Consider the following 19,982-nt stretch of genomic DNA (forward strand, 5'->3'; position numbering starts at 1 on the left):
TCCCAAAAGATGGTTCGGCTCGATGAGAACTGTGACTACACAACTTAGTTTTAAGTGCTATAGGCTTCCTAAAGATATGCTCTTGACCTTACTGTGAGTATGCCCTCTTTGCCTTGGGGTCGAAATCCTTATTTATTTCCCATCCTTGGACCATGAGGGCTGGTTCTCGGCCATTCCCTTTATTTCATTTTTTGAAGATTGTCAGTTCTGTGGCTTTGGGAAAATACAATGTGAAACTTGAAAGAAGCAGATCATAAGAAGTTCGTTCTATTTTTGAGAACAGTTTGGCCATAAATCTAGTCGGGGGGAGAAAACATACACAAGGAATTTACATAGTAGAACAGTTAGTTCTAACAAATCAATACGAGCAACGCTTTAAGGAAATTCAGGGCTTCCTGTTTTAAGTGAATTGGGTAAAAAGACACTGACTAATTGCCAAACAAGTCTTTTACCCCCTCCTAATGAGCTCATTCTCCTAAATGGCCAGGCTATGATTTCTGCCTTGATGGAATAACTTGAAAAGGCTGTCTTAATTTTCTCTGTTAAGCTAAATCAGTAGAAGGGGCGAGGCGTGCGATTCGCCTTCACTTGTCCTATTCGTGCATGACCCTGTGGGATTGAATATGGAAGGGCCTTCAGGGAATCCCACATGCTTGGTGTTCCTTGGAATCTTTCTGCCCTCTGGTTCTTGACCTTTTTCCCAAGCCACATGATCTGGATCTTCTTCCTGCTTTCCCTGACGGTCCGCTTCAACTTTTCTTATTGGAATTGAAGGGCGCAGGGGTCCTCTCTCCCTGTCTTGTGCATGTCAGATTTAATCAGATTGTTGTGGAAATTACAGTCATTCTGTAGCTCAGTCATTCTTGAAAAGCTGCTCCTTATCAGTGGAAACTGGCAGATAAAAGAAGAGTTTCTCCCTCTGTATATTGGACAGTTTTTCTATGAATCCAGGAAATCCTAGTAGAGAAAAAAATATATATATTTTGTTCTTCCATGTCCTAGGGAAACTCAAAACCTTTGTTTATTTGGGAAAATTAAACAGAAGTTTTATCTTAGGGTGCAGTTACATGAAAGGGGGTATAGATATTTCTTATTAATGCTAATTATGTGTCATTAATAGCATCTAGCCCAGTGCTTTGTATATTCCATATATCTAGTAAGTATTAGTGATGAGACGTGGATAAATTTCATATTTTTTAATTTGGCTATTTGCAGAATTATTCCATCTGTATGCCTCTTCATTTCTTTCTGAAATGTCCTGTCTCTTTAAGGCATCAGAAGAGAGTATTTGTAGGATACCTTTACTTAGAAAAGAGAACCTAGAGTAACTCTTCACTTTCCTAGTGAAATTGCACCAGATCTCAGAGTACTTTGAAAAGCTTGATTCAGACAGAAAGTGTAAAAATGGTGACAATACTTTATCCTTTTAGTTCTTTATTGAATGTTTTTCTTTCTGGGAGTTTGGGTTGTTGCTGTTTTGTTCTGGTTTTTTTTTTTTTTTTTTTTTCCTCCTAAATTTCTTACAACATCTCTGCGAAGTAGTTAGTCAAAGAGGTGATAGCCGGTTCACAATAGGGTCCATGAAAACAAAAAGATGAATAATCCGGATGTCCACACACGAGGCACTGAAGTTCAGGAAGGCTGAGGGCAGAGGTTTAAGCACTGCTCTGGCCAGCCCTGGCTCCCTGCCTTGCCTGCGTACAGAACCGCTCAGAAGCGGTCAGATAGTTTCCATGGCAGGGTCAAAACTTGCCTGGCACCTTATGGGAAACAAACTGGAAGCTTTAGAAAAAAAAAAAAAACCGCTATAGTCTATTCTTAAGAAAGCAAATTAGTGTGCTTTCTCTTAATAGAGCTCCTCTTTATGATGTAGAGAGCTTGACAGACAGCAGTTACACTGGCCACTCAGACTGACCTTATCATCCATTTCAGTTCCCTCTGGAAAATGGGAGCTTTTCTGTAACTTGTGCAAAATGGTTGTTTGCCCCGAAGCACTCTACAGACTAAGAATGGGACAGTGGTTCTGCCCTGGCGAATTCAATTGCATTGTGCCTGTAATTGGTGCTAGAGGTGGTGAATTTATTTGCCAACCAAGAGTAGACTTATGGAATCATTGGACTTGGGATTTGGGAAAGGCCTGTAGGCTTCTCTGTTGCAGACCATGAGAGAGATTTTATAAATGCGACACGCACATACGCACACACAGTTGTTCAGTTGCTACATCATGTTTGACTCTTCGCGGAGCCATGCCAGGCCCCTCTGTCCTTCACCAACTCCTGGAGTTTGCCCAAGTTCACGTCCATTGAATCGGTGATGTTATCCAACCATCTCATCCTCGGACACCCTCTTCTCCTCCTGCCCTCTATCTTTCCCTGCATCAGGGTCTTTTCTAGTGAGCTGACTGTTTGCATCAGGTGGCCAGAGTATCGGAGCTTCAGCCTCAGTCGTTCCAATGAGGACTCAGGGTTGATTTCCTTTAGGATTGTCTGGTTGGATCTCCTTGCTGTCCATGGGACTTTGAAAAGTTCTCCAGCACCACAGTTTGAAAGCATTGATTTTGTTTGTTTGTTTTTGGTTGTGCTGGGTCTTGGTTGCAGTGCACAGACTTCTTGTTGCAGTGGCTTCTCTTGTGGTGTATCTCGGGCCGTAGGGTGCAGGGGCTTCAGTACTTGTAGCTCCCAGGTTCTAGAGCACAGGCTCGGTAGTTGTGATACATGAGCTTAGTTGTTCCGCTGCATGTGAGATCTTCCTGACCCAGGGATCGAACCCATGTCCCCCGGCGTTGGCAGCTGTATTTTTCACCTCTGAGCCACCGGAAAACCCTAAATGCTGCTTTTTGTTGATGTTTTTTATATAGTGGTGGCTGAAAAATACTCACTGCCAGCACTCAAGGAAGAATGTGATTTGATTATACAAATATGTGTTTGAACTCTCATTTCTCAAGTATCTGTTGAACCTAAATGAGCACCAGGTGTGCTTGACACAGAGAGGAAGGGGACTGTGATTTTTGCCTTAAAAGAGCTGTTAATCCAAAGGGTTGGTGGTGATCAAAGTTGTTAGGACACTTGGTACATGACAAGGTTATAAAAGAGAGCTTACATTACAGCTTAGTTTAAATGTCCCCAAGTCAGACTGCCTTATTTGCTGAGTACCTACTCTGTGCCAAGCATGAAGGATGAGAAACCCAAATTTTGGAACTTAAAGAAAAACTATTAACCTTGCTATGCTTCTGTTCTCTCGCCTTGGCTGAAAAATAGGAATAATACCATTTTCACATGATTATTATATGAGAGCTTAATAAAACCCTATTATAAGATGGTGTTGAGGATTCAATAGATGTATTATATGCAGAATACTAGGCAAATGTAAAGGATAATCTTAATTTTTTTTTTAAAAGTTGAGTTTCTTTTTCCCCTGAGAGCTAAATATAGGTATTTATCTTCGGAAGTGTCATCTCTATGTGGCTATAGCCAGTTGCCTTTCCAAATTAGGAGAAAAGATGAATGAAATTTGCATCTTATCCTAGGAAAGTAATCTGCTTCCTTTGATAAATTTTTATTTGAGCTTCTCCTCCTTTTACTTGCATTTGTGTAATAAACAAAAATATTGTGAGGGACCTCCCTCATGGACCAGTGGCTAAGACTTCACCTTCCAATGCTGGGGGTGCCTGTTTGATCTCTGGTCTGGGAGCTAAGATCCCTCATTCCTCGTGGCCAAAAACTCCAGAACATAAACAACAGAGGCAATGTTGCAACAGATTCAGTGAAGATTTTTCAAAATGGTCCCCATCAAACAAAATCTTAAAAAGAAAGAAAAATACTCTGACAAAGCAGAAAATCAAGAGATGTATGAAGTATATAAATTCCATGAAATTGTGCTACGTGATGCATTTGGTGATGGAGGAAGATAGTGTTGTGTAGTGTAAGAAGTCCACTTCAGAGATGAACACAGGGCAAGTCACCCTCTGGAGATTTGTTTCCTTCCTCTGTAAAATGATGATACTGTGTGTCAGATACTCTGCTAGGCATTTTACATGAATTACCTCATTTGATTCTCAATAGCACTGTTGGGCAGTTGAAGAAACTGCCTCCTGGAAAGGTCCAGGAGGTTCCATAGTCATCAGATGTTCGGGATTGATGTGTGCCCTCTCCCCCAAATCTGTATGTCAAAGTCCCAACCCCTAGTTGAGGGTTGCTTTCACATGTAACCATATTTGGAAATAATCTCAAGGTGATTAAAAAGGGAGGCCCTTAGGGTGGACCCTCATCATATGACTGGGGGCCTTATAAGAAGAAAAAGAGATAAAAGGGACGGCTCACACAGAGGAAAGGCGGATGTGAGGATGCTGCCAGCTAAGGACCGAGGCCTCGGGAGAAGCTGAACCTACCCTCACCTTGATCTTGGACTTTCTAGCCTCAGAATTACGAGGAAATTTGTCTCTATTGTTTAAGCCACCCCGTCTGTAAATATTCTGTTACAGCAACCTGAGCAATCTAGTCCATCAAGTGATAGAGCCTGGATTTAAATTCTGGTTTGTCAACTCACTCATTTTATAACTTTGGTCTAATTACTTAATTTCTCTGTACCTCAGTTTTCTCACCTGTAAAATGATAATGCTTACACATAAACGGTTGTGAGGATTAAATTAATTGACAAGTGTGAACGTCAGAAGAGGGGGCCTCATCATGTTCAGTGACTCTTAATATATGCAGAGAAGAATGTATGCTTCTGTGCCTTTTATCTCTTGCTGTGAGACCTATAGTTTTTGTATATTTAGTATCCTAGGACCTAGAAAAATATGTAGAATTTTTAAAATTTGGCCATCCTGAGTCTTAGTTGTGGCATATGGGATCTAGTGCCCTGACCAAGGAGAGAACCCAGACCCCCAGCTCTGGGAGCATGGAGTCTTAACCACTGGGCCACCATGGAAGTCCTTGGAATTTTTTAAGATGTACAGATTTCATTTTCTGCTTTTTCATATGGAACTTTAAAATTCTTCATGTTAATGAGTATGATTGAGATATAATAATGCTGCACGTAGTTCAGGTGTCTAGTTGGGTAAATTTTGTCACAGTACATATTGGATTGGACCGGATAAGTGCTCTTGCTTGGTCTGTTTACACTGTTGCATACTCTATTATAGCAGTGCCGCTAAAGATGGAGGCAACCAACACGTCACAGAGCCCTTCCTCAGGTCAGACAGTCCTCTTTCAGATCTTTGGAGCAAATACCAAAAGGCTCTAGAAAGTGAAGTCGCTCAGTCATGTCTGACTCTTTGCAACCCCATGGACTGTAGCCTACCAGGCTCCTCAGTCGATGTAGTTTTCCAGGCAAGAGTACCGGAGTGGGTTGCCATTTCCTTCTCCAGGGGATCTTCAGATTCCTGTAGTCCAGGATTCAGATATCCATGGGTCTGGTCTAGGATTTACGTGCTGTAATTTTTAAAGCTCCTTGGGTGATCATTTTTGAGAATCGCCAGCTGAGCAAGACATTGTAAAGTTAAGCTCTCTTCACTCCTCATACCCTCTTTTCCCTGACCCCTGCCCCTCCGTGTCCTCTCCCCTCACAGAAAGCCAGTGCTGTCTCAGCTTGATGCTTTGAAATACACTGTAAGCACATAACCATTTGGTGAATAATCAGACCACCGCCTAGTTTTCTCGGCACATCACTGGAATTTCTCATCCGTCCTATACTCACCCCAGCCATCAGGAAGTGAGTTTTCTGTCTGACGTCTAAAGAGATCCTGTGAAAGGTCAGAAAAATCTTCAAAGTACATGGCAAGTGCCCTCCCAGGGAGAACAGTCAGCAAATATGAAGTCTCTTCACCTTCATCTCTGTGGACGAGAAGCCTTTCGGGGCATGGTCTGAAGCTCCCTGTCCCCAGGGGAACACAGCCTGGGTGCCTGCGTTTTCCAGGGCAGCGTGCAGTGTGTGCCGCTGGAGGGCTCACAGGTGACCTTACAGTCCCCATCCTTGCTCTGAAAACGTGCTGAGTGCCGCCAGGACCGGATGCTGTGTGTCCCCTGCCTCTTGTCCTCAAGGGGGGACCACCAAGAATGATGCCAGCTGGACCTGAGGAAGACCTGGTCAAACCGGGTGGAGGGCAGCAAGGGAAAGAAGACAGAGGTGTCGTTTGGGGAGGAAGGCAAGATTTTTTTTTTTTTAACTCTGAAAAGCAACCTCCTGGCATTTTTGTGTTTCATCATGCAGATCATTTTCTTTCTGATGATGATAAAAAGTTCTACATGCTTCTCAGAGGAAAAAGCATTTTTAGGCAGTCCAGGAAAATAGAAGGAAATAATAGAAGGAAAGAAAAATCGAAGGAAAGAAGTCGCTACAATTCTACCAGCCTGAGGCAGTCACCCTAAGATGCCTTTAGCATGCGTATGATGATAGTGTATCTCTGTCTGGTCTTTGAATTTCAAAATCATTTCATTCACCCCTTTAGGACAAAGTTCCAATGCCCAGTGAGATTAAATGGCCTGGCAGGGACATTTAATCTGGTTCTCACAACCCTTCTCTCTATATTGTACTTGCTATAGGGCCCTGTGCGTTCAGGTGGCACAGATACCTTGCTAGAACCAGAGGAGTGGGAGAAGATGTGTCTGTTTGGCTCTTTATCTGATGTCTCAAGTGAGTCCAGAAAGCTTCTGGGCTGCTGGAATTGGGGAGGTTGATTGAATGATCCATCAGTCAGTTCAGTCACTCAGCCGTGTCCAGCTCTTTGCCACACCATGGACTGCAGCACACCAGGCCTCCCTGTCCATCACCAACTCCCAGAACTTACTCAAACTCATGTCCATCAAGTCGGTGATGCCATCCAGCCATCTCTTCCTCTGTCGTCCCCTTCTCCTCCTGCCTTCAATTTTTCCTAGCATCAGGGTCTTTTCAAATGAGTCAGTTCTTCACATCAGGTGGCCAAAGTATTGGAACTTCAGCATCAGTCCTTCCAAAGAATATTCAGGACTGATCTCCTTTAGGATGGACTGGCTGGATCTCCTTGCAGTCCAAGACTCTCAAGAGTCTTCTCCAACACCACAGTTCAAAAGCATCAATTCTTCCGTGCTCAGCTTTCTTTATAGTCCAACTCTCATATCCATACATAACTACTGGAAAAACCATAGCCTTGACTAGACGAACCTTTGTTACTTTTATTAAATGGATGACAGGGACTTCCCTCGTGGTCCAGTGGATAAAACTCTGTACTTCCAATGTAGGGGGTGTGGGTTCAATCCCTGGTTTGGGAACTAAGACCCACATGCAGTGAGGCATGGCCAAAAAATTGAAAAAAGAAAATGATGGGACAAGAGGGAACAAATGTTTATCGAGCAACTATGCTATACACACCCTTAAGAACTGTGTGTAAAATACTTATTTTCCAGCTAAGGAGACTGAAGCACTGAGAGTTTGAGTAACTTCCCCAGATTCACACAGCTCAGTTTTAATCTAATTGGCTCTAAAGCCCATTGCCGGTCTCACTGTACCATACTACATAACTTGCAGCCCACTGATGCTTTTGGCCGGAACTAGTTTTAAGATCCTCCTTAGGAGGTGCTTTAAAATCAAACTTTTTGAGGGTGATTGTATTAAAGAACACAGAGGCCTGCATCAAATTGTAAGGGCAAGATTTCAGAGCAGGTTGCTGCTTAGTGAAAAGCAGGCTTTAGTAAAGCTCTTTGAGAGGGGTGCCATTCCTTGTTGCATGCAGGATCTCAGTTCCCCAGCCAGGGATCAAACCCATGCCCACTGCCTTGGGAGTTCCTAACCACTGGACCCCACCAAGGAGGTACCAGGCTTCAACATTAACTCTTTGAAGTATCAGATTTTGATGGCTAGAGTGCATTAACTCTAAAATGTTTTCTTATGTAGCTGACCAAACTGAAATACTCGGAAGTTTTTATTTAGTTTTGGTATACTTTATTCTGAGTCATTATTTCAGGAAATAAGAGTGACCACTTTTTTTTTTTTTTTTTAAGAGTTGATGTATTTTACGTTCAGCCATCCTTCAGCCAGGATATTTGACTTCTTTGCTTTATACTTGGAGGACATGCACACAGGTCATGTAGGAGGCTTTTCAGATCATTCGGGTGGAAGTGGCAGTGAGCTTGGGGGGAAAGGCATGTGAAACAGCCCTGTTTTATTTACATTGTTTGGGATTCTAAGATCTCACCTGTCCACTCTTTGAAACAGGGATAGTGTGAAACCAGCATAAATACTCACCAGTTGGTGGGTAAGTAGATAGTATGCTGGGTAAGTGGTGCCTTGCTGTAAAGTCCCACAAGGCTGATGAGCAATCTGCAGGAAATTTCTCACTTTTAATTTTCAGTGATTCAGTGAATCAGCCAGAAACCTTGCCTGTTCTTTATGTTAAAGATAAAATTGAGAGGCATAGTTTTACAATTTTTTTGTAAAGTAAAAGTAACACAGAACTGTGAGGGATCATCTCACTGGATATTGGGTCTGTTATTTGAGGAGATAAAAGATTTCAGTCTACCTTAGGGACCATCCTGGAGACAGAGGTCTGATCATATGATTACAATCTGAGCCCATCTATTTTTGAGAAATAGACCCTTTTTCAAGCAATACCCTTTTAGCTTGGATCTTCTCTTTACACTAAAATTGATAAAACTGTGTTTTAATTGATTTTGTAAAGTGATTACGCCTGATCCATTTTATTGTTATAAAAGTAAGGAGATCATAAATTAAATTCAAAGGGTTAAAATGATAGATTTTCCTCCCATCTAGAAATAATCTGTTAACATTTTGTTGTTTCTCTTTCTATATACCTTTCTATATACCTTTCTATATACCTGTCTATATACATATATGTATGAAAATACCAAGTGTCCCAGGAATGTTTGGTTTGGTTTAGTTTGCTTACAACATAGGACCATGCTGTCTTTTCATTTCTGACATACTGTCCTTCTTTTAGGCAGACTGTTCAGTTCTCCTGTCTGAGAAGAAAAGAGAGGGAACAGAACACCATAAAATCTTTTTTTTTTTTTTTTTTTAATGTAGACAAGGAAATTCGATAGTAGGGAGGAGGCACTTGCCAAGATTTTGCCAAATATGACTCCAGATGCCACTGGAAGTCCCTTCAGGAGGTGGCTTTCTACTCCCTCTCTTGGCCCAGACAAGAGAAGAGCCCAAGGGAGAAAAGGAAGTTCTGGAGAAAGACTGTAATGAGGACTCTGGACAGTCAGAGACGCTGGGAAACATTACATAAAGGAAAGGTCAGGAGATGGACATCGGGAGGAGACAGGAGTCAGCCAGCTCCTCAGAGGAAGGGGATGGGGACATCTGAGCCTGAAAGCTAAACTTGCAGGAACTCTGCTTACTAGACTTACACACCTTTCGCCCCCCAAGGCAGCTCTATAAGTGGGAACCATCAAGGATTCCCACTGAGGATTTCTGCCCATGAGCTGGATCACTTTGAAGCTATCAGAAGTGATGTTCGCGGAATCATGCTAGTGACTTCTATCCTATGTACTAAGACTCCATGATAATTGAGTAACCCATTGAGCATCTCTGAACACTCTCTCACCACCCCCAACAGGCATTTGTAAGCCCGATTGGCATAAGTCAGGACATGTATTTGGCACTCAGGACTTACAAGGGCACCAGATGCCTAGGCCCCTGGACATTCTGAGAAATAAAAACACAACAAATCTACAGTAAATAAGGACAGCAAATACTCTTAGAAACCAGGGACCTAAACTAATGTTTATTTCTACATATGTCCCACTGTAAAAAAGCAAAAGCATATTTTCCTTTTAAAAAGAAGAATCAAACATGTACTGAGTCACATTGAGAGGTACAGCCCGCTTTCATCTCTCTCTTCTCTTCAGACCTGCGTATATTCCTCGTTTTTGCTTACTGTACATAATTGCAATAATTTTACTAAGTGTAACAATAATATTAAAATATGAGGCAATGGGTTTGGTAAGAACAGTTTCCATGTGATATATCTCTTATGTGGGAAGTATTTTCTTATAGCATCAGTAGGTCAGCTAATCTGATCCTATTTATTTCATTATGATTTAATGAATAACCTATCTTTGATTAGTTTCCCTGATGGCTTAATGGTAAAGAATCTGCTTATCAGTGCAGGAGATGTGGGTTGGATCCCTGAGTCGGAAAGATCCCCTGGAGGAGGAAATGGCAGCTCACTCTAGTATTCTTGCCTGGAGAATCCCATGGACAGAGGAGCCTGGTGGGCTACATAGAGTTCACAGGGTCGCAAAGAGTCAGATACATTTAGCGACCAAACAACCATAGGAACAATCTTTGATCAGCAGTGGCTGTTAGTTAACATTTTGCTTTGAATTTCTTTTTTAAATTGCTTTGTAATGTTGTTTTAATCTCTGCTATACAACAACATGAATCAATTATATATACACATATATCCCCTTCCTGTTGAAACTCCATCCCACCTACCACTATCCCACCCCTCTTTAAATTTCTGTTTATCTGATCATCGATCAGCAGACTTCCCTGGTAGCTCAACCGATACAGAATCCACCTGCAACGCAGGAGACCCTGGTTCGATTCCTGGGTTGGGAAGATCCTCTGGAGAAGGGATAGGCTACCCACTCCATTATTCTTGGGCTTCCCTGGTAGCTCAGATGGTAAAGAATCCACCTGCAGTGTGGGAGACCTGGGTTCGATCCCTGGGTTGGGAAGATCCCCTGGAGGGAGGGATTGGCAACCCACTCCAGTATTCCTGCCTGGAGAATCCCCATGGACAGAGGTGTCTGGCGGGCTACAGTCCATGGGGTCTCAGAGTTGGAAGCGACTAAGCACATAAACAAATGCGTTAAGAACTCAGGAAGTCAAATCTCCTTGGAAGTCAGAGATTTCTTTTGTAATGTAGATAACGGCCCCAACTTTAGTTTGTGTAAACTCCGTGTGTTCATTACCTGGGCAGAGAAATGAGAGAATAAAGGTAATTTATTGGGACAGTCCAAAAGAAGCAGCTGGTACCGACTTCATTCTTTTAAGGCCATGTACTCTCCTCACCTGTTTGTTAAAAGGAAGGCATCTCTTTGTCAAAGTCTGATGCAGGCTTCCTGTTCTTCTGCTTTTTCATGCACTTGGAATCCTCAAATAGACATATTTTTTTGTACAGCAATTCTCAAAAGTGTTTGTCTGCCAGCCCCTGGTTGGTCTCCAAGACCTATTCAGGGAGTTCATGGGGTCTAAACTATTTTCATGAGAAGAGTTTGTTTTTCTTACTGTGTCGTGATAGACGCAACTGGTGAGTGCTTGTCAAGACAGTGGCACCAAACTGATAACCACCGTGTTCGTCACTGTCTCCCACTCTGAGTTTTTAAAAAGTTTCACTTAAGGCTGTCCTGGGAATTAATAAAATTATTACTTTTGCTCAGTCTCCACTCTTAAATACCAGGCATTATATAATTCCTTTTTGACAAAATGGGGCAGTAAAGTTAAGTTGTAAGCTGAACCAGCTCCCATTTTGGGGCTTCCCTTGTGGCTCAGCTGGTAAAGAATCACCTGCAAAGCGGGAGACCTGCTTTTGATCCCTGGGTTGGGAAGATCCCCTGGAGAAGAAAAGGCTACCCACTCCAGTATTCTGGCGTGGAGAGTTCCACGGACTGTATAGTTCATGGGGTCACAAAGAGTTGGACAGTACTGAGTGTACAAGTCTTTATATGATTCCTTTTTGACAAAACAGGGCAGTACACAATAAAGTTAAGTTGTAAGCTGAATCAGCTCCCATTTTTATTTGAAAGAATAATTTGAGAGACAATTATGGTTATTCAGACTATGATACTTGGCTTTTTTTTTAATGAAAATTAATGAAATGAGCCTATCCTTTTAAGCAAAACAGAGTTTGTTGCAACAGTAAAATTAGAACTCTAAAAAAAAGTTGTGTGTGTATTAGTCATTTAGTTATGTCCCACTCCTTGTGACCCCATGGACTGTAGCCTACCAGGCTCCTCTGTCCATGGGAATTCTCCAGGCAAGAATACTGGACTGGATTGTCATTTCCTTCTCCAGGGAATCTTCCTGGCTCAGGGATCAAACCCAGATATCTTGCATTGCAGGCAGATTTTTTTACCATCTGAATTATGAGGAAGTCTACCCTAAAAAAATTAGAATTTTTGAAAACTTAACATTCACTACCATGAGTTTGACAACTTGCCAACTCTGAAAGACTTTTTTTGTTGTTGAGATTAATGGTGATACTAATGAATTTCTTTATGAATAATGAAATTAATCGACATTTGGAAGATCACCATAATGCAGAGAACTAGTATTTTCCAAATGACCAATGCATCATGTTATAAAATAACATTGTTACTGGTTTAAAAAAAAATGTAAAATATAAAGTGGAATTTAATGTAAAAATACAAAAAGTTTATTGATAAGTTTTCAGATACCACAGTGCAACAAAAGTTTGGGGGTGATATGAAAAAGAAATGTGCACAGTTACCTGAATAAAGACATAAAAATGTTTATACCCATTCCTTCGTAAGCTACCTATCTCTATGAGGCCTTTTTTCCCCATATGCTATAGCCAGTACAATTCCTTGTAATGCATTGAATTAGAAGCAGATATGAGAATTCGGTTGTCTTCCTTTTTTTTTAATGTTTATTATAGATTGGAGTGAAGATTTTGCATATGATATTTGTCTTTCTCTGACTTCTTTTAGTATGATAATTTCCAGGGCCATCCATCTTGCTGTAAATGGCATTATCTCATTCCTTTTATTGGTTGAGTGATATTCGATGTGTATGTACCACATCTTTATTCATTCTTCTGTCAGTGGGCAGGTTGCTTCTGTGTCTTGGCTGTTGGAAACAGCACTGCAGTGAACATTGGTGTGCATGTATCCTTTCAAACCATGTTTTTCGAGTGTGCCCAGTAGTGGGATTGCTGGGTCATATGGTAGCTGGTTGTAGTCACCTCCATCCTCTTCTCCATATTTGGCTATAACTAGTTTACAGTCCCATCAGTGGTGCTAGGAGAGTTCCCTTTTCTCTACATCCTCTCCAGCACTGCTACTTTTGGACTTTTTGATGATGGCTACTCTGACCGGTGTGGGTTGATAATCTCATTTTTGTTTTGATTCGCATTTCTCTAATAATTAGTGATGTCAAGCGTTTTTTCATGTGCCTCTTGGCCATCTGTATGTCTTCTTTGGACAAATGTCTTGGCCCATATTTTGATTGGATTGTTTGGTTTTTTGATATTGAGCAGCACGGGCTGTTTGTAAATTTTGGAGATTAATCGCTAGTCAGTCACATCATTTACAAATATTTTCTCCCGTTCTGTGGGTTGCCTTTTCATTTTGTTTATGATTTCCTTTGCTGTGCAAAAGCTTTTGAGCTTAATTAGGTCCCATTTGTTTATTTTTGCATTATTTCCATTACTCAGGAAAACAGATCGGAAAAGATTTTGCTGCAATTTATGTCAGAGTGTTTGGTCGTTGCTAGTGTATAGAAACGCAACAGATTTCTGTGTATGTATTTTGTATCCTGCAACTTTAACGAATTCATTCTTAGGGTCTAGTAGATTTCCTGTAGCATTTTAGGATTTTCTATGTAATAGTATCATATCCCCTGCAAATTGTCTTCTATTTAACCAGATATTAAAGAGCTTTGCAAAAATGTAGAATTTAAGGTTTTCTTTGTTTTGAAATGCATTTTTCACAAAATATATCTTATTTTAGTATGTAATGGTTTGATTTTAAGTTTTAATTTTTAATATGGTGGATATCAATTGATATACCCCATATAAAAATTCTGTGACATCGTCAGTAATTTTTACTAGGGTAAAGAGGCATTGAAATAAAAATTTAGAAAAGTCTAATCTTAACCTTAAAAAATTTTTTTTGGTTGCATTGGGTCTTCACTGCTTTGCTCTGGGTTTCTTCTAGTTGCAATTCTTGGGCTTCCCATTGTGGTGGCTTCTCTTGCTGTGGATCGGCTTGCAGGCTCTAGAGCGTGGGTTCAGTAGTTGTGGTGTGTGGGGCATCTTCCCAGATCAGGGATCAAACCTGTGTGCCCTGCGTTTGCAGCTGGATTCTTATCCACTGCACCGCCAGGGAACTCCACTGGTCTTAACCGTGTAAAGTTAGTATTTTATTCCTGGTTGGGTGGAGTGGGTATGGAGATGATGCAGTTTCCAGAAGACGACTAGAGATTTGGGGCCAGTGACTGTTCGGCTTCAGCAGCCAAAGCCACTCTGGGCTAGACTGGAGGGAAGCACTGATCCCGCAGTGCCTGGGACCCTGCAGGCTCTGTGCCAGCCTCAGCTTCGAGGGCCTCCACTTCTGCCGCTTACTGTGTGGAGACCAGCCCAGGAATAACTGCATCAGTGGTTTGAACAGCTGGATGAAACGCCACCGATTCATCCTCCGAGACCCTCACACAGGCCTGGGCACGGGCTGAGTACCTTTCAGAAACGCTGACTACTCCACGGCACCCCCCTCCGTTTCCCCAAAGTAATAGGAGCTCATTTCAAGAAATTTGGAAAAGGCAGAAAGTGAGTTTTTAAAAGCTAATGTTTTAAGGTCCTAAAGACACGTGCTGTTAAACTCTTTCATATTTCCTTTGTATTTTTTAATGTACAGCTTTTGCAGACTTTTTTAAGTATAAAGGCTAGAGACATTTTGACAGTTTTAAAAATACACATGTGTTTTCCTCATGTTCCTTGGTTTTTAATACTACTATTTTTATTTAACCTACTGTTTATTTTACAAATTAAATGTAACAATGATCTCTTTTGTAAAATTGCCCAAGGAGACACTGACTTTGCGAGATGGACTCCTAATTATTGATTTAAGTTATCCAGTGAATGTTTTCATCACAGGGTGTTTTTTTTTTTTTTTTTTTTGTCTTTTTTAATTACAAACATGTCCCCCTCTCAATCCTTAGGCTCACAGGGTAAAGAGACTTTTTTTTTTTAAGTTGTAATTTACAATTGTGTAGTTTGTGGTGTTTAGCAAAGTGATTTGGTTCACACATACATATATTTATGTATTTTTCATATTCTTTTGTATTGTAGGTTATTACAAGATAGGTTCCTGTTGTTGATCTACTTTATATCTAGTTGTTTGTATCTGCTAATCCCAACCTCTTGATTTATCCCTCCCTCACTCCCTTTCCCCTCTGGTGACCTTCCATTTGTTTTCTTTGTCTGTGGGTAATGAGACTTTTTAATGAAGGTTTCCTTTCCAATTAAATTGAGGCTTCTGGGTAATGGACAGAAGGTAGTCACAACTGACACAGAGAATCTTTCTCTGCTTCTCAGGGAGGAAAGAAAAAAAGCATTCCACTTACCTTTTCTCCATCTGTCCAGGGCGGGCAGTACTGTCAGTGATTGTGTACTCACTGCCTTGTGGACATGGTAGCGGCTCAGTTAGTTTTAAAACAAAACTCATCCTCATAGCGGGTAGCCTGCAACCTCAGGATCGTTGGTTGAATCTACCCCAAATGTGTGGGCATGGGAGATTAGATAAGATGACAGCTCAGTCAGCACACTGATCTCAGGCCCATAAGACCAGGAGCAGAGGACCTTGAAATTGTGACCAGTAGGGACTTCCCAGCCAGTCTAGTGGTTAAGACTTCGCCTTCCAGTGCAGGGGGTCAGAGTTAAGATCCCACATGCCTCTTAAAAACCTAGACATAAAAAGAAAGAGGCAATGTTATAACAAATTCAATAAAGTCTTGAAAAATGGTCCACATTCCCCCCCCCCGCCCCCAGTTTGTTTTTAATAGGATAAAAAAAGAAATTCTGACCAATAGAATCTGTGAAAAGGGTTTTATGCCCCAGCCTCCGTATCCATCCTTTATCAGTTTGCTTATTTTGGAAGTGCTTATCTGTGACTGCAGCAGCTTGCTGATCAGATAGATGTGTACTGCGATGGGGTCAGAGAACCTAAAATGGTTTCCTCCTGCTCATGGGAACAAGACCTGTCACCAGGATTCCCCGCAATCGCACAAACCCTTGCCCAGTGATGTCACCTGTTCTGTGCACCCCTCCTTCCTCCCCAGATCCTCGAGCCCTCCTCGGATCCCTTCCTTCCTGTTCCCTCACAGTTTTCATCATCACGTCAGTCACCCCTCCAGTCTTTAGGTCATTCTGCATGTTTTCTGCTTTCTAAAATCTTTTTCGTGCTCATGTACTAGGTCAGCCTGCCCCCAGGACGTCTTTTCCCCATTCTCTGTGTAATGATCGGCTTCTTCATTTGCACACAGCTCTCCATGTGTTGAGTTTTGCTCTGCCTTCTTCTACTTTTTTTTTTTTTCCCTCCTCTTCTTCTTTTTTAAAAAAAATTTTTCATTTGTTTTTGGACACATCACTTGGCATGTGAAATCTTCATTCCCAGACTAGGGATCGAACCCATGACCCCTGCAGTGGAAGTGTGGAGTCCTAATCACTGGACCACCTGGAAAGTCCCTGTTACTTACAGACCTGTTTCTCCTATTAAATTGTAAACATCTTGAGACCAGAACAGGACTTCATTCCACGTTTTACCTCCCGTCCCCTCAAATGTTTGCTAAACTCAAGTGAGAAAATTGGAACAGGAATGCACCATAATTTCCTGTATAGAGCTGTTCGTGTTTGGCCAGGGCGATCTCCTTGACCTCCTAAGAGATTTAATTAAAAGGCAGAAAGACACTCCTCCACCCTCAGCCCCTGATTAGATTGTTTTGTTCAAGTAGACAAGCTTTTTCTGGCCCCAGCTCCATCATTTCTCGGGACAACTAGAATCCGACTAGTTACGCACATTGTGGAATGAAGAGGAGGATGACAAAGCATGGACTCTGTTACACTTTGAGTCTGACATTTTTCATTTCATTTATTCCCCAAGCAACCACCACTTCTGCTGCTAGCCTTTTTCCCAAGGAAAAGAGCCTTGATTTCATGGTAATCCATTGTTACAGATCGGCTATATATTTATTGATGTGGAAAAATGAGGCCTAGAGCAGAGAATGAAAGCAAGTATCAGCATCACATAATATATAATCCCATTCATATCCAGGGCTTCCATGGTGGCTCAGACGGTGAAGAATTCGCCCGCAATGTGGGAAGCCTGGGTTCGATCCCTGGGTTGGCAAATCCCCTGGAGGAGGGCATGGCAATCCACTCCAGTATTCTTGCCTGGAGAATCCCCATGAATCGAGGAACCTGGCGGGCTACAGTCCATGGGTTCGCAAAGAGTTAGACACAACTGAACGTGTGTATTTGTGTGGCTTTTCATCACAAATGTTAAAATATGTAACTCAAGTCTTTTTACATTTGGATTGTTCATCCCAGGTCAGTGTATTGAATTTAGTTAAGTCTCTTAAGTGTCTTTTAATCTAGAAGAGATTATCCCACTCTCTTTTTTACTCCATTGACTTGTTGAAAAAAGTGTCGGTTTTCCTGAGAAAAAACCATCACCCTGGGCTTTTCTGTTTATTTCTTGAGATGTCCTTTTATTTGTTCTTGTGTCCCTTCTAATTTATTGCAAACTGAAAGTTTGATTAGATTTGAATTTTACAGCTGAATTTAGATTTCACTTTTTTTTTTTTTTTTTGTCAAGGATCACCATACTAGGTGGGGCACTGAATACTTATGGCAGTGCATTATGAAGTAACTAATGTTAAGGGTTATTCTGAGTTTGGTGATGCTAAGATGGGCCTGTGGTTTCAGGTTCCATTGTAAAGGTTTCAATTCTTGGTTTCCTCTGTTGATCTTTCCCTCACTATTTAGTTAGGGTTTGAAAAATGGTGAGTTTACTACCAGTTCTGTTTGTTTACTCTGAAATACAGTTAGTTCTTCCAAAAACAAAAAGGCGGAATGAATACTGATTATTTCCCTTGCATTGCTAATTTTGAGCCTAAGAGATTGGTGCCTGGTTGTCTACATTGGTGATCACTGTTTTGTGGGGGGTTTGTCACTTTTTTTCTTTCACTTGCTGTATTATTCCATATCATGATGAACTTGTGTGTTTATATTTTCAAGATAATTCAGTTTTATTTCAATCATCATTCTTTCCGATACCTGAGAGCAGCATCTTTTTTAAAAAAAAATTTTTTTTAACTGAAGTATATAGTTAATTTACAGGTTACAGTAAAGTGTTTGAGTTATAAATTCATATATATTATTTTTTAAATTCTTTTCCAGTATAGATTATTTCAAAATTTTAAACACAGTTCCCTGTGCTATATAGTGGGTCTTTGTTGTTTATCTATAGTAATGTGTATATGTTAATCCCCAAATCCTAATTTACCCACCTTCCCCATCCGCTTTGGTAACCGTAAGTGTGATTTCTATAAGCCTATTTTTGTTTTGTAAGTAAGTTCATTTATATATTTAATTTTTAAATTCCACATGTAAGTGGTATCATGATACCACTTACTTAATGCGATTTTCTCTAGATCCATTCATGTTGCTGTTAATGACATTATTTCATTCTTTTTTATGGCTGAGTGTTACTCTATTTCCTATATTCTGTATATGTGCCACATCTTCTTTATATAGTCATCTGTCAAGGGACACATTGCTTTCATGTCTTGACTGTTGTAAACAATGCTGCTGTGAACATTGGGGTGGGTGTATCTTTTCAGGCTAGACTTTTCTCCAGGTACAGGCCTAGAAATGGGATTGTAGGGTCATAAAGCAACTCTGTTTTTAGTTTTTTAAGGAACCTCCATACTGTGCTCCATAGTCACTGTACCAATTTACACTTGTGCCAACAGTGTAGGAGTCTTGCTTTTTCTCCACATTCTCTCCAGCACTTACTATTTGTAGACTTTTTGATGATGGTCTTCTGTGTATGAAGCAATACCTCAGTGTAGTTTTCATTTCCTTTTCTCTAATATTACTGGTATTGAGCATCTTTTCTTGTGATTCTTGGCCATCTCTATTCTTTGGAGAAATATCTGTTTAGGTCTTCTACCCATTTGGAGAAATATCTGTTTAGGTCTTCTACCCATTTTTTCACTGGGTTGTTTGTTTTTTTGATACTAAGCTGCATGATCTTTTTGTATATTTTGGAGATTTATCCCTTGTTGGTAGCGTCATTTACAAATATTTTCTTCCAGTATGTAGGTTGTCTTTTTGTTTGTGGCTTCCCTTCCTGTGCAAAAGCTTTTAATGAGGTCCAAAATGTTTATTCTTGTTTTTGTTTCCATTACTCTAGGAGACGGATCCAAAAAAAATACTGCTGTGATTTATGTCAAAGAATGTTCTGTCTTTGTTCTTCTCTAGAAGTTTTATAGTATCTGGTTCTACATTTAGGTCTTTAATCCATTTTGAGTTTATTTTTGTATATGGTATTAGAGAATATTCTATTAATAATTTCATTCTTATACATATATCTGCCAGTTTTCCCATTGTCACTTATTAAAGTGACTGTCTTTTCTCCATTGTATATTCTTGACTCCTTTGTTGAAGACTGTTGTTGTTGTTTGGTTGCTAAATCATGTCCTGCTCTTTGTGACCCCATGGACTGCAGTACGCCAGGCTGTCCTTCACTATCTCTTGGAGTTTGCTCAAACTCATGCCCATTGAGTCGGTGATGCCATCCAACCATCTCCTCATCTGCTACCTCCTTCTCCTTTTCCCTTCAAGCTTTCCCAGCATCAGGGTCTTTTCCAATGAGTCAGCTCTTTGCATCAGATGGCCAAAATTGGAGCTTTTGACAGAGCCAAAGTATGGATCTGTCATTTCTTTCCAAAGTATTGCCCATAAGTGCGTAGGTTTATTTCTGGGCTTTCTTTACCGTTCCACTGATCTGTTTTTGTGCCAGTACCATCCTGTTTGGCGACTGTACCTTTGTCTGTTATAGTATAGTATGAAGTCACGGAGTATGGCTCCTTCAACTCCATTCTTTTTAGTTTGGTGAAATAACTTTTTTTTTTAAATCCACTCAAAAATCTCCACTTATGACCTCACTGAGAATAAGATTTTTAGAAAAGAGATTGTTATTTTTTGTTTTTTAAATTCTTCATATTGCTTAACT

General features: G+C 40.7%; 1 protein-coding gene across 3 annotated transcripts in view; it reads left to right on the top strand.

Annotated features, from left to right (window-relative positions):
- Window positions 1–19,982, top strand: part of RBPMS (RNA binding protein, mRNA processing factor) — a 195,855-nt gene that overhangs the window by 118,704 nt on the left and 57,169 nt on the right. The gene's annotated exons all lie outside the window — the stretch shown is intronic.

Source organism: Muntiacus reevesi, chromosome 10 (genome assembly GCF_963930625.1).
Source record: "Muntiacus reevesi chromosome 10, mMunRee1.1, whole genome shotgun sequence".
In the NCBI taxonomy this organism is placed as follows: Eukaryota; Metazoa; Chordata; class Mammalia; order Artiodactyla; family Cervidae; genus Muntiacus; species Muntiacus reevesi.